Consider the following 14,948-nt stretch of genomic DNA (forward strand, 5'->3'; position numbering starts at 1 on the left):
CACAACAACCCTTTCATTGTTCCGATTTCCTGAATGAGAAATGGAGGTAGGAATAGAAGTTAATTTGCTAAGGTGACAAAAGCAGTAAAGAGAGAATCTAGATTCAAATCAAGTCAGGCCGACTTCACTGTCATACAAAGTACCCTTTATCATCAACTTGAGTGAGAATTTACCATGTTTATAGGCAAAATCTGTTAATACAAAATTGCACCATATTTTACAAAAGAGATTATATTTTTATTTCTATCTTATGCTGTAGTCTTGTAAACCAAATTAGAATTATCCACTAGGGTTGCTATTTCTTTCTTTGAACTCTTCAGAGCAATCTTAGTGGGCATTTACACTCATGATTGTACATGAGATGCAGTATGTATGAAGTAAAAGAAATTTTAACTGCTGATAAAATCTTAAATCCCTCACATTTTTTATTTCCTCTTCTATTAATAAGAAATTCTTATTGGATGTAGTTTAGAAAGCAGAGGAAAATCAAACAAAAAAGAGATGATTTCACCACACGGCAATAATCATTTTTATGATTTCAATTTACAATTTTCCAGATACACTTTAGAAATGATAATTTAAATATGATAATCATAGTGGATATTCTGTTGTATGAGCTGCTTTTTTTCATTTACTATTATAGCATATTTTTAATGACATAAATATCCTTATACAACAAATTTTAATGAATGCACAGCTGAGTATATCTTAAAACAACATTTTGGATGCCTTGGGAACAATATCTGCATTACTGCTTCTATCAAAACATTGTTGATGAAATAGCTAATCTCATCATGTTTGTGTTTGTGAAAACCTGGGGCTCATTTTTCTTGTACCTGTGTCGATAAGAATTTTGAGGTAATTTTAATAATACACATAGACACACATGTACACACACACCATCTTTATGTAAGGAGAAAATATTCAGGATGGAAACATGCAATTTAGATAAAGAATATCTAGATTTTGTCCTTTCCATGAAAAATTCAGGAATGAGTCCTTATAATATCAGCAGGTGATAATAATTTACGAGAAAAGATAGGGATATTTCCTGTGAGTTGGATTTTGTGAAGGAGCTTATTGAAACCAAAATATAAGTTGACACCTGGGAGACTTACTATTCTCTGTTTTATATACAAAAGTCAACAGCTCTAAACATTTTAAATTGTAAGATTCAAATTGTGTAGGATGTAGAAAATATTCCTCATATATTGTTGTAGTTGACAAAGTTCAAAATAAATCTTTTAAATATGTTCTGCTTTTCCTATCCAAATATGAGCAAAACAGCATTTTTAACAGCCTTTAATACAGGATTCATGGTTTGATTTCCTTGATTCAGAATGGATTATACTCCATTTTTATGTAGCAGAATATTATACACCTTATGTTAATAGTCACAATATTGAACAGATATCATATTTATCCATAAAATTATAATTACGTGGTGATAAGGTAATTATTCTACATAAGAACTGGTGGATTCTAGTTTCTAATTGCCATTCATATTCACTCTACTGACACTTCATATGTAGAGAAACAAGGGGGGATTCATGTATAATTATATACTTTAAGGTTTCATCATATTTTCTTGGATTTTGCTTTTTTAATGATGAATTGTAAATAAACTAACTTGCACATATTCCTTGTATTTCACCTGGTTAATTGTCCTAAAAAAAAAAAACAAACCAAAACAAACCCAAATGCATGACACAATCTTGTCAAGAATAGTTGAACACTATATCAAAAACTAATGATGTACTAGATGTTGGCTAACTGAACATAATAACAAAACAAAACAAAACATGTTGTAGAAAATTTCTTCAGGTATGTAATTATACTTAATTTTTCTCCTCTGCCCATTTGTACATTAATTATTTCAAAACATCTTGACTAAGCTGGTTATTTCTCTGTAGCACTAGGGATTGAGCAAGATTCTAATAACATAACTTTATTGTTTTGAATTTAGAGTGATTTCAAGAATCAAGTAATCCAAATAGCAGGAAGATTGGTAGGAGAAGGAAGGGAAGAGTGAAGGGGGGGGGTAAACAGAAGGGGGAATGAACCAAAAGAGGCTATGGACTCTGGGAAACAAACTGAGGGCTTCGGAGGGGAGGGGGATTGAGATAGGCTGGTGATGGGTATTAAGGAGGGCACATATTGCATGGTGCACTAGGTGTTATACGCAAACAATGAATTATGGAACACTACATCAAAAACTAAAGATATACTGTATGGTGACTAACGTAACATAAAAAAATTATTATTAAAAAAATCAAGTAATCCTACCAGTAATTACTGTCAGAGAATGCCTTCAGAATTGTTATTTTCTTTTTTTTTTTAAAGATTTTATTTATTTATTTGACAGAGAGAGAGACAGCCAGCGAGAGAGGGAACACAAGCAGGGGGAGTGGGAGAGGAAGAAGCAGGCTCATAGCAGAGGAGCCTGATGTGGGGCTCGATCCCATAACACCGGGATCACGCCCTGAGCCGAAGGCAGACGCTTAACCGCTGTGCCACCCAGGCGCCCCAGAATTGTTATTTTCAAAACAAAATCATCAACAACTTGCCAAACATTTCCCAACAATTAATAATCTTATAACTAATATTTTTCATAGGAAATATCTACATCCTAGCTATATATTTGACAATTATTATACTGCAGGAATCAAAAGGATATTAATTTGCTTCAAATATATGTTATGAATAAAATTTAATGAGATTGGCTACTGTAATGGTAAAAAATTAGTTACATTTTCTTTTTTTCCTTTTATTGTTATTTAAATTCAAGTAGCCAACGTATAGTACATCATTAGTTTTCGATGTAGTGTTCAATGATTCATCAGTTTCATTTGCAAACTTTAAACAACCTCTAGCTATGATCTGTTTATTGGCATAGAACTCCAAGGACTACATTCTTTGGGAAAAATTTTAGCCTCATGCACAAATCCTTGCTTGGTTCACATTATTCTCTGTTCATACACCAAAGTTATTGTGTACTTTGCTTCAGTAATTGGAAAAGCATATGAACCTGACCGAAATCTAACATCACATTTGCACTCCAGATTTTTATCAGATAATAGAACCCTAAACTCTGTGCTAGTTCTTATCTAAAGCTTTATTGCAGGGAACAGTCATTTTGAAGAGGCTTCTGAAGTATGTACAGTGTAACCACTACTCTGGATTGCTTGCATAATGGCCTATGTTCATCAGAAAGGATGTAACTACCCTGTTTTGGCCACTTTCAGACTTGCTTTAACAAAATTTGGTTATGCCATTGGTTTTCAATCAGAGGCATTACAGAAAACATCCCTACGAAAATTGTTATCATATTTAAATTAAATATGTTATCAAAGACATATGTCCACAAGATTATATCATGTTCCCTTTTCTCAGTATTCATTGGTTAGTTGTTTTTTTTTGTTTTCTTATGTCTCTTTATAGAGTTTCACTTGAGAAGCTGAATTGGTTTCTTTTAATAAAACTTTTATTTCTGTTTTCTATTTTTTTTTGTCTCTTAGAAACTACTTCACCAAATATGTATTTCTCCTAAAGACAGTTCAGGATGCCATTTAAAATATTTTATGTGATTAAGTTCAAGGTAGTTATTCTTTCTATTGAATTTTTTAGTAAAATAAAAAAGGTCTTCAAAACTTCATTCACTTTGTTCTTCAAGCTCTGTAGAGAATACTTAAAACTAATTTAATTTTAAATGAAGTAAAATGAGAAATAAGAAATTTCTGTTGTATATTCTGTTAATTTTCTGTGTATTCATTTTTACATTTATTTTCATATAATTGATAAAAAGTTTATAAAGTTGTAATTGAGTTTATTGGTTAAATGATTGTGTTTAAATAGATCATCTCTTAATAAGACAGATATAACTAATTTAAAATAAATGTAAGAGAGTTTTTTTTAATGCTCTATTACTGATACATACATAGTTCTAATATTGCATTCTGTCATATACCAAAAAAATAACTAGTACTTGTAAAATGATAGGGAAAAATTACCCATTCCTGATTGTACTATTCTAAACAGTCTGATAACATAGTTATTTTAAAATTTATAGTATTAAAGATCCTTTATATATGTAAACTATTATTTGCTTTACATCAAACAGATTTTAAGAATTTTAAATGCGCAATCACAGAAACATCAGAAAATAAGCATCTCTTGCAGTGAAACTAGCTTATGCCCTAAACGTCAAATGGTCTTTTTCTTGTCAGGCAATTCTAAAAAGCTCCTGAAACTTACAGTTTTCTTTAAATAAATTCAAAATGAAAATATCCATTCAAGTATTTTAAGGTGTAATGAGCTCCATGTATCCTGGAACTAGTAAAGTAATGTCTGCCTTGTCTGATATTGTTGGGCAATGCGGTGTATCAAAATAGCAAATTCTCCAGCCAATAAAAGTCTAAGGCGTTCAGCAAGAAACATTTTAAAAACATAATTCTTTTGATTATTTCACAGCACATTTTATAATGATTTGCCATCTTCAACAGAGAACAATGAACATAATTTAAGCTTGTATGATAACTTGAGTTCATCTTTATGAACATCCAAATACAGTGTAATCAGGTAATGCCTTTGAGTTTTTTACTAGATGGTTGACATCCTGAAGCTAAAATCAGACTTCTATGCTTTTTGGATTTTTTTTTTTGCTTAGTTTAAACTTAAGTTTTCTACTTTGTTTCAGCTGCTAACCTGAAACTCTTTTTAATATGCTTCTTCTAAATTACCGAGGTATTGGTTAGTCAATCTTATAGTTTCCTGTAAAATTTTTAAAACATAAATTTTGGATGAATTTGTCAAGCATGGCAAAGTTGTGTCAAGCATGGTATTATTTGGGCTTTCTGATTATGGGAAACTTGAATGAGAGTTACAGGTAAGATGGTAGACAAAATTTTATTACTCCTTTATGCTCATTGTACTAATATATGCAGCTACCCATCTGTGGCATAGTGGACCATATATATTATCTTTGTTAAAGCTAAAAGCCAAAATGGACACACACATGCACACACTCTGATATGTCTGTTAGGGGGTGTTAGGGGATTAAGCGTATATTTATTATAATGAGCACTGAGTAATGTATAGAAATGCTGAATCATTCTATTTTTTTAAAAATATTTTATTTATTCGACAGAGATAGAGACAGCCAGCAAGAGAGGAACACAGCAGGGGAGTGGGAGAGGAAGAAGCAGGCTCATAGTGGAGGAGCCTGATGTGGGGCTCGATCCCATAACGCCGGGATCACACCCTGAGCCGAAAGCAGACGCTCAACCACTGTGCCACCCAGGTGCCCCTGAATCATTCTATTTTATACCTGTCATTGATATAACACTGTATTTTAACTCTGCTTCAATAAAAAAAAAAAAGTGTGATGTTTCCGTTGTGTCATGTCAGGTAGATTTCATGACTATAGTGATAGGCTGTTGACTGAGTTATAGTCTCCAAAATTAATTTTTTTAGCAAATGTATTTTATCATATCTTTTTGTTGCCTGTAAAATTAAGAATGAGTTATTTAGCATAGCATTTATTTAAGTGCAGTGAACATGAGTATTAAATCTCTTGTATGACTTTTAGTTGCTTGTATTATGAGTCCAAAATCCTTAAAATTCCTTGTTATCAGTACTGTTCAAAAAATTTCTGGTCATATAATTCCTAAATATCTAGTTTTTTTTGTAAATCTACAAAACTTTCTTGAACATTTTTAAGTTGCGTTCTAATATTTAAAAATTTTAAGTTTACTTAATAGCGAATTATGCAATGAAACAATTGCAACTGTAAATATAATGCTAAAATAAATCAATAATGCTCCTTTAAAAATTATAAGAAATGGAATTCCAATGCTAAAATACTTTAATACTCAAAAATGCTGCAATACCGTTTTACAAACTATAGGGACAAGCTCTTCAAAAATAGTGAAATAATTAATATATTTTCATCTTATACTTTGACTCGTTTCTGTTCTATTTTCCCATACATTATTATCCTAACCTAATATTATTATTATTATTATTTTAAAGATTTTATTTATTTATTCGACAGAGACAGAGACAGCCAGAGAGAGAGGGAACACAAGCAGGGGGAGTGGGAGAGGAAGAAGCAGGCTCATAGCGGAGGAACCTGATGTGGGGCTCGATCCCATAACGCCGGGATCACGCCCTGAGCCGAAGGCAGGCGCTTAACCGCTGTGCCACCCAGGCGCCCCTAACCTAATATTATTTTAATGCAAGTCTTATAATGACCATATGATACACACCTGAAAAATCTATACACTGATAAGAATGAAAGTTTCATTGAATAATTTCCTATGATCTGTTCATTGAAATGTATCTCAAAGAGAAATAGATGGAGTTTTTAATTCTCAGACAGTCCAGGTATCTGTGGATTAATATTACATTGTTAGTCTTTTTAAAAATGCTATTCTTATTTATTTTTTAGATTTAACCAGTGTGAAATGTTTTTATATAAATAGATGAAATGTCACTGAATTCTTTACATTCCTTCTGAGTTGTATGTAGATTATCAAATAGAAAAATTATCCCAAGTTTGAACATAAGATGAGAAGGTGGGTGGCATGCTTTTTTTTAGTGTCATTGAGGGCAAAATCTTCACAAAGATTATCAGGGGAAGGTATATAGTTCCTCTCACTGTTTACTGTTAATTAAAGGACTCAGATAATGAAGTTACTTTGTTAATTTTAAAAATTTTTCACTAGTAATGCAAATAATTTCTTCCCAATGGTACAGACAACCGAAAGTTAATGAACCTATGGGGCATTTATCAGTTATATATCTAACCTGGAATTATTGTCCTAACATTTCTTTGACAAATGCCCTATAAATCTACTAGCTTTTCAGTTCTTCTTTGAGTTGATCATAGAATCTTACCAGTTTTCTCTTTAATTAATGAGTTAAATAAAATCTTTATTTTTTAAAAAATTTTATGTTGATATTTGTTAGAGAGAGAGCACAAGCAGGGAGAGCAGCAGAGGCAAAGGGAGAATCAGGCTCCCTGCCTGGAGCCCAATGGGGGACTCAATCCCAGGACCCTGGGATCATGGCCTGAGCCGAAGGCAGACACTTAACTGAGTGAGCCACCCAGGGGTCCCTAAATAAAGTCTTTACTATAAGTTATTGTATTTGCTAACATTTTGAAAACTGTGCTTTAACATTACCTATAACAAAAATATTTTTAGGGGCGCCTGGGTGGCACAGCGGGTAAGCGTCTGCCTTCGGCTCAGGGTGTGATCCCGGCGTTATGGGATCAAGCCCCACATCAAGCTCCTCCGCTGTGAGCCTGCTTCTTCCTCTCCCACTCCCCCTGCTTGTGTTCCCTCTCTCGCTGGCTGTCTCTATCTCCGTCAAATAAATAAATAAAATCTTTAAAAAATATATTTTTAATGATCTATCATCTTAGACCTCAGTTAAGATTTCCTTCAGTTTTGAAACAAAATTGCAAAGGATTTATTACTTAATCATTAGAATAATTCTCTTGATTTATCAGAAGTATGTCAAGATGGATTTACCGACTTATACAAGGCTTTTACTCTACTCTATTTCTTAAATATGTTTTATTTATGGAACCAAAGTTAAATGAACATTAAATAAAAATAAAATCTCATAAAGCTGGACATTTTGGTTTTAAGGTTTTATCAATTGACTATGAACAAAAATGTGTATAGTATATATTTTGTAAATACATATCATCACTTAATAGTTGAAAATAATTGACAGTTTAATTATACATTTTAGTGGATTAGTAAAACAGAGAAACATCAGGGAAAATATGATTAATCCTAATTAAATGCAGCTGGCTTTTTGAATTTCAAGACGTTAAACACAAGATTGCATTTTGCCCTTCACAGTTACATAAATACTCCCCCCAACCACTCCTTGAGATTGCAGTACAAAACCTTGTATGAAAAATACCCATGGCATCAACAGAAAAGAGACACTTAAGGGACACTGGAAAATATAATACTTTAAAATTTATATTAATGATTTTGTTAAAGCATTTTGTTGCCAGAATTTACATCCTCCAGTCAGTTTAATATGTAAGAACTAAATTGAAGAAATGAATAAACTAGCAGAAATCTGGTTTGCTATCGATAATAATCACTACACCTGCAACAAAGAAAAATTATGTATTAATTACCAAAATACATATATTTTTCTGAAGAAAAAGTTAATAGGAATATTTTTCCTATGGGTCTGAATTATTGCTTAAGAAAATATAAAACAATATCTTCCATAAGTGTTATTATATTAAAAATATAAGCTTGATTTCTCAGAAGTAAAATGATACTTTCACCCACTTTTATTTTGAAATTATAGAAAATATACAGCCAAGACACAGATTGTAATATGGATGAGTTATATGACTAAACCCTTTAAAAATTATTGACGAAGATGAAAATACAAAGAGCATACTGCTCATATCCTTGTAGTACTTTCCAGAATGATTTTTATAAAGATTGACTATTCCACTGTTAAGATGGAGATAAAGATAGAGATAAAAATGAGAGAGAAAAAATAAATACATAAAAACAGGAGGCCTTGCTATGAGATTATAAATGAGAAGGAAAAACGTGTTGGGGTTTTTGGTATTTCTGTCTAACTGTGTTTGCTTTACTCTGAAGAACAATAAATTCTTTGGCAATAGTTGAAAATGGAAATGTGAGTTGCTTAAATAAAAATTATCAACACTTACACTTCCCAAATAGTCAATATACTTGAATTCATAATATTTCAACTATGTCGATATACCCATTTATAACATGATTCTTTACTCTTAATGTATACTTCAGAGAAAGATATAAACTGTATCACAGGCTAATGACTCCTTGATTAAAACAGAGTTTAGTTATACCAAGAGTCTGGATTACACTTTTGTCTGGAACACTAGAGTGTTTTTATAGCCAAGAATGGGGGGTGGGAATTCATCATAATAATATTTGGATTGTGGGAGAGATATACTTGCTTTTTAAGGTGGGAGAAATTTGATTGTAATAGGAGATGGGAAGGAGAACCATCATAATGCTTCAACCAAAGCCATTTCCTTAGGCATATCCATTTTGCAATGAAGTTGAGTGTCTGGAAACTGATTTCCTTTAAACTCGTGATACCTTCATACCTCTTCATTTCCGTTTTCCTCAGCAGGCTGCACAAAAGAATTGAAGACTTTGGCCAATATCTTCAAATTTTGAGATGTCTAGTGTAAAAAGGGTGAAATTTCACTTACATATACTGGTCATTTTTTTTTTAACTATTAGAAAACAGTCTGGACCAATCTTATGCCTCCCTTCCCAGGACTGAACACAGCCTGGTCACTGAAAATCTTCGCAAGTTCCTCAACCTGACAATTCTCTCCATTTTGTTCTGTAAATCTAATCCCCTCCTCCCTGAAGCCCATAGGGCTTCACTCCAGCCTGCTACTTTCTTATTCATAGCTTCAGTTATTCTCCAGTTGTTCTTTTCTCCTCATTGCTCTAGTTGAAACTTGGTTTTGCCTTGAAGATAGTTTCCCTCCTGTAGCCCTCTTAAATAAAGGGTATTCTCGCTTTAACTTAATCAGAGCCTGAAGGTCATATAGGTATCCTACTTGTTCCCTATTGTTGTTTCTTTTATGTTTCTGTTTACTGCTCATAAAAAAAAAGTAATATTTTAAAACTCAGGCTGCCCCCCCCCCCACATACACACACTATTACTCTTTCCTTTCTTTGTGGGCTATTGACCAGTTTTTTGAATACCTTTATTCATAGATTCTGGTGCTGATTTTACCATCACCTTCTTCATAATTATTCTGAGTATCATTCTGAAGATAAGAACACCCACAAGTGTGATCTGTCCAACACTATGGACTTTCATTTTTTAGTTTCATGACCTCCAACAATTTTTCCTCCCATCAATATTAATTACTCAGAATGTTCCTCTTTTGGTATTATCACCAGTAAGTGTACCATCTCCAGAAATCTCAATTTCAAACATTCTAATCTGACAACCGACTCCTCCCTGTACTGACCAATTTCCCTCGTCTTTTCTATAGGTACTCCCTTGGTAATCTCATTTGGGTATCATGACTTAAATGACCATATAAATGCTTATATTTCTTTGCATCTCTTCCCTGTACTATAGAATTGACTTATTTTACCAAATAGCTACTTGACATCTATTCTTGAGTATTCACTAGGCATCTCAAGCTTAATATCCTCTTTGTACACATAGTACTTTCCATCTCAGTCGCTGGCAATGGCTTGCTTTCAATTTTTTTTTCAATTTTTTAGTTTAATTGACTTGGAATCATTCTTAGGACATTACCTACAAAACATATCTAGAATCTCTTTCTCACCACTTCATTTATCATCCCAGCCTGAGTCACATTTATTCCCAGAAGACTGATCTCTCCACATCTATCCAGACTCCCTACAGAATATGTGTGTGTCTGTGTGTGTGTGTGTACATATGTATATATATGGAGAGAGAGAGATAGGAAACCAATAAAGGATTAATTTAAAACTGAAAAAAAAATCATGTTAAATCTCTTTTAACAATCATCCTTTGACTACCCATCTCACTCAATGTTAGAGTAGAAGGTCAAATATCCCTCAAGAATCTACCTGGTTTATCCTTCCTCCTCTTTTAATTCTGTTCTCTTGTCCTACTACTCTCCCAGACCATCTTGTACTCTGCACACTGGACTTTCCACTGTTCCTCAGACACATTAGGTCCCCTCTGACTTTGGGACTTATTCTTTAGCTTTTCCCTTTGCACACACTGCTCTCCTGCCAGTTCTTGGCTTGATTTACACCCTCTCCTTCAGATCTGTGGTTAATGTCACCTCAAAGAGGTCAATCATAATCACAAATATAAAATTGTCCCTCTTCCAGCCCTAGTGTGACTGATCCCCTCTATCTTGCTGTATTTGGCAATACTACTTGCCATTTTTTTCATTTGTTATATGTCTTAGTTATTACATTTAATTTGTATGGGCTTCTTACCCTAAACAATATAAATAAATACACGTGAAAATTTTATCTTTTTAAAATGATGTATTTTACTTATATAAAAATGTGCTAAGTTCATAATAGGAGCTTAATATTTGGAAAGAAATAAATGATGGTGAAAACTACACTCAATTATCTTGTCCATAATTAACCTTTGGTTTTCTTAAATTCCATGGATTTATATACCACAATAATTTCACATCACCAGTAAATTTACATCACTTTCTATCTTGACCAAGACCCCAAACTCTAGTTCAAAATCTGAATGCCAACTGAGTTTCTCATTTGCATGTCTAAAATGGGATGTAAGCTTATCTAAAATAAGATCATTTTGATCTTTCTCAGCAAAGTAGCTTCCTATACTTGATTTCTCTCTTTATTTCAATTCTTACTTGTTTTTATTAGCAACTCTGCTTACCTGTATTCCAAATACATTCCAAATAATCTACTTCTATCACCATCCCTACTGCTGGAATATAATCCATATCTTTTCTTGCCTGGGCTACTGCAAAAACTTCCTTATGGTATGCTTCTACTTTCAGTCTCTTGCATTTCACTTTCTACTTACCAGCCAAAGTGGTCTTTTTTAAACTATAATTCAGAACATGACTGTTGGAGGAGATCATTGAGAAGACATGACCACCAGTTGACCCCCAAGCTTGACTGAGGCAATTGGAGGTTTCCCACCGTCTCCCCTTAAAATGTGTGTTCTCTTTGCTTTCTCCTCCCAGAAGCTGTTCCAAGGACATGGCTTTAAAATAGAAATGTAGCGTAAAGGACTGGGTATGTGACTGAACCCCAGTTAAAACCTCTATATGAACACTAAAGATTCTTGCTGGCAGGTGTGGAGATCAACTTGTCTTTCAGCCACCTCTTAAGTAAGTCCCCTTGCTTATTAAACCTGTCACCTACCAATCTAGAGTAGCTGACTCTTTCTTTGGTCTCTTCCTCCCCTCCCTCTAAGGTGGCCAGATTTCAGATTTCACCTGGAAGCTCTGAGGAGATTGCAAAGTCACAATGACACTTTCCAGCTTAAAATCATACATTAACTCTTACTTTGAAGGAAAAAAAAAGCCCAAATCTTTTCTGTAATCAGTCATACTCTCCATCATGTAGCACTTATCTATTCAAGTTCACAGTAACCCAGGTGTATTTGCCTTCCTTCTCACCTTTAAATGTGCCAGTATCATTTCATAAAGGGATTTATTTTTGCTGCTTATTCCAACTTTTCTTATTTCTCACATAGGGAGTTTTTCTCATCATTTAAATCACAACTGATAGAACTTCAGAGAAGCTTTCTCTAACCACACCAGTTAAATAGGTATCTCCTGCTCGCTTCCCTAACCCCACTCACTAACACATTGCATCCTTCATTTCCTTTAGAGACCATAGCACTATAAAATTATCTTTATTTACTTTTACGACATTTTAACCTCTTTATTGAGGTATGATTGACATGAATAAAGAAGTTATTCATTTACTGCCTTATTCTGCTCAACTAGAATGTAAGATCCATATTGTCCCCCATCATGCTCCCTAGCATCAGTACATAATTGCCTATAGATGCTCAGTGGGAACCCTACCTCTTGCTCCAACACCATCATGCACTGCTTTCTCTTTCCCTCCGTACTCTAGTTTTTGAGGATTCTCAGACCCTGGAAAGCATCAAGCTTTTTTTAGCCTAAGAGATTTTGCACATCTTTGAGATTTCTCAGAGAAATAAAAATGTACATCGTTCATCAAGCGTGAATATGGAAGTGAGAAAAGAAAGGAGAGATGCAAAATGTGACTCTTGAAGAGTGGGAGGTCAAATAAACTATGGACATAAAGTCACTTTACCAAAAGGTCGGGAGCTCTCTTTTTCATCAGCACGTAACACCCTGTACTTTCTCTTTCTAGTGTGATGAAAGTTGCAATGAATTAATTTTCTTAATATTTGTTTACAACAGCAACAATATGTTTTATTCACAACTAATTTAGCTTAGCCTATGTTTATCTACAGTAGATGCACAATCACCATTTGCAAAATGAATGAAAAATTCAAACCATTTCAGACACAATCACTTTTGTAGCCATATAGGTCTCCAAATATTAGAGGCCCCCTAGCTCATTTTGTTTGTGCACAGACCTACATGTATTGTCATTAAAATATTGTAACAATAATAAAAGCACTAATGAATACAGGAAGAAAAAAATAAAAAAACTTCCATCCTTTCTAAATCAGTGACTCCAAACCAAGAGTGACAAGCGAATTTACATAGGATCTAAGAGTCACCTGAGTTCTATTACGTTCACGTGTCCTTTTCTCTCCAACAAGATTCTGATTTTCTCACATTTGGCTGAGAAATGTTGCCTTGTTGAATCACCACCACTGAAATAATTGGGATCTATTCCTTACGTATACTGAGTCATTAAAGTTTGTGAATCACTCTCCTATGTATAATGAACTGGCCTTATTTTAAATTATTTAAGTTACTTTTATTTTTATACTTACATTTTATTTATAAAGTTATACATTATTTGCAAACTTTAAAAATCTAACAATTATATGAATGGTTATATAAATTTATTAATAATGTTTGTGATTTACATTATTAAATCATTTCTTATCTTTGCTGGTAGCCATTATTTTTTGAAATATAATAATTATAATAATTATTGACATTTAAATAACATCTGTTGGCCTCATGTACCATAACTGATTACATAAGTGCTTACCATGTCTTATAGATATCTTCCGAAAAATATCTTGGGTATTTTTATAATTATGTTTTGTATCATGATGTTGCGACTTTATTCACAAAGAGACCAGTCATTAGGCTCACCTAAGGGCAGCTAACTGTCTATATGCTAGAAGTTAGTGTAATGAATTAAGCTGCTCAACAGGGGTCTCTATTCTGAATGGAAATGAATATTCTGGTTATATTCTCGCTAGTGAGAATTTTTAATATATGACAAAGGAGTAAAATTCTCAAGCACAGATGCACGCTGAGGGAAGTCTGCAAACACTAGCCATGTGACAATAGAAGCCATAGATTTGTTAGCCTTATAAGGTAAACGGAAAGACTGTATCTCAAGGATTATTTGGCAAAAACCCTGAACTTGTTGCTGAGATACCTGCCACACAACATACTGACTGTTTTATTTCTTAGTGGAAACAGATGACTATGATCATTTATGACCATTTTCTCCAAGCTATTCACTCAATGTCATCAGGCTTTTTTCCCCCTGAAGGATAGTATCACAGCAGAGTGACTGGATAATGTCTGTTTTCTGATTTAAAGATGCATTCTTTAAGAATTTCGTATGCTTATTCTGTTTTATATGTGTATTTTCGTAGATATGTTAGTGAGGTCTCTATTTATTTGACAAGTGGGGTAACAGAAAGCAGTAAATGGATTTAACCATAGTCCAAAAATTTCTGTCCCAGGAACTCCCCTCCCCTTGCCAAAATAGCTGCCTAATACTTGTCACTGCAGTTGTAGTGCGGGTGGGGAGCCCAGATCTCTTTGCCATCTGTGCCCAGGGACCCAGTTAACAACAGCAGTTTTAAAGCCCAGCCTTTCAGATATTGGGGGGTTGCATCAATTTCAGAGGCTTGGAGGCATTGTATTTAGTTTCGAATATTGTTTACTTGTTACATTTGAAAGGGAGCCAAGACATTTTTCACCTGTTTCTGTTTCTTAATGCCTTAAAATTTCCAACCACAGTGATTCAAAATTAAAAATACATACTGGTCTATAAATCAAGTGTCTGCTCTAATACTGTGCTGAAGAATGTACTATTATTAAGCAAATCTGGTAGAAATGTTCTCATGTAGCATGGAAGTCATGAGAGAGAAGATACTGAACATTATTACTTTGTACTTTAGAAAGAAATTTAAAGTTTGAAATATACTTGACAGGTTGAAGAATTCCAAAGGTATAGAAGTAAAAT

This window comes from Ailuropoda melanoleuca, chromosome 7 (genome assembly GCF_002007445.2).
Source record: "Ailuropoda melanoleuca isolate Jingjing chromosome 7, ASM200744v2, whole genome shotgun sequence".
NCBI classification, from domain to species: domain Eukaryota; kingdom Metazoa; phylum Chordata; class Mammalia; order Carnivora; family Ursidae; genus Ailuropoda; species Ailuropoda melanoleuca.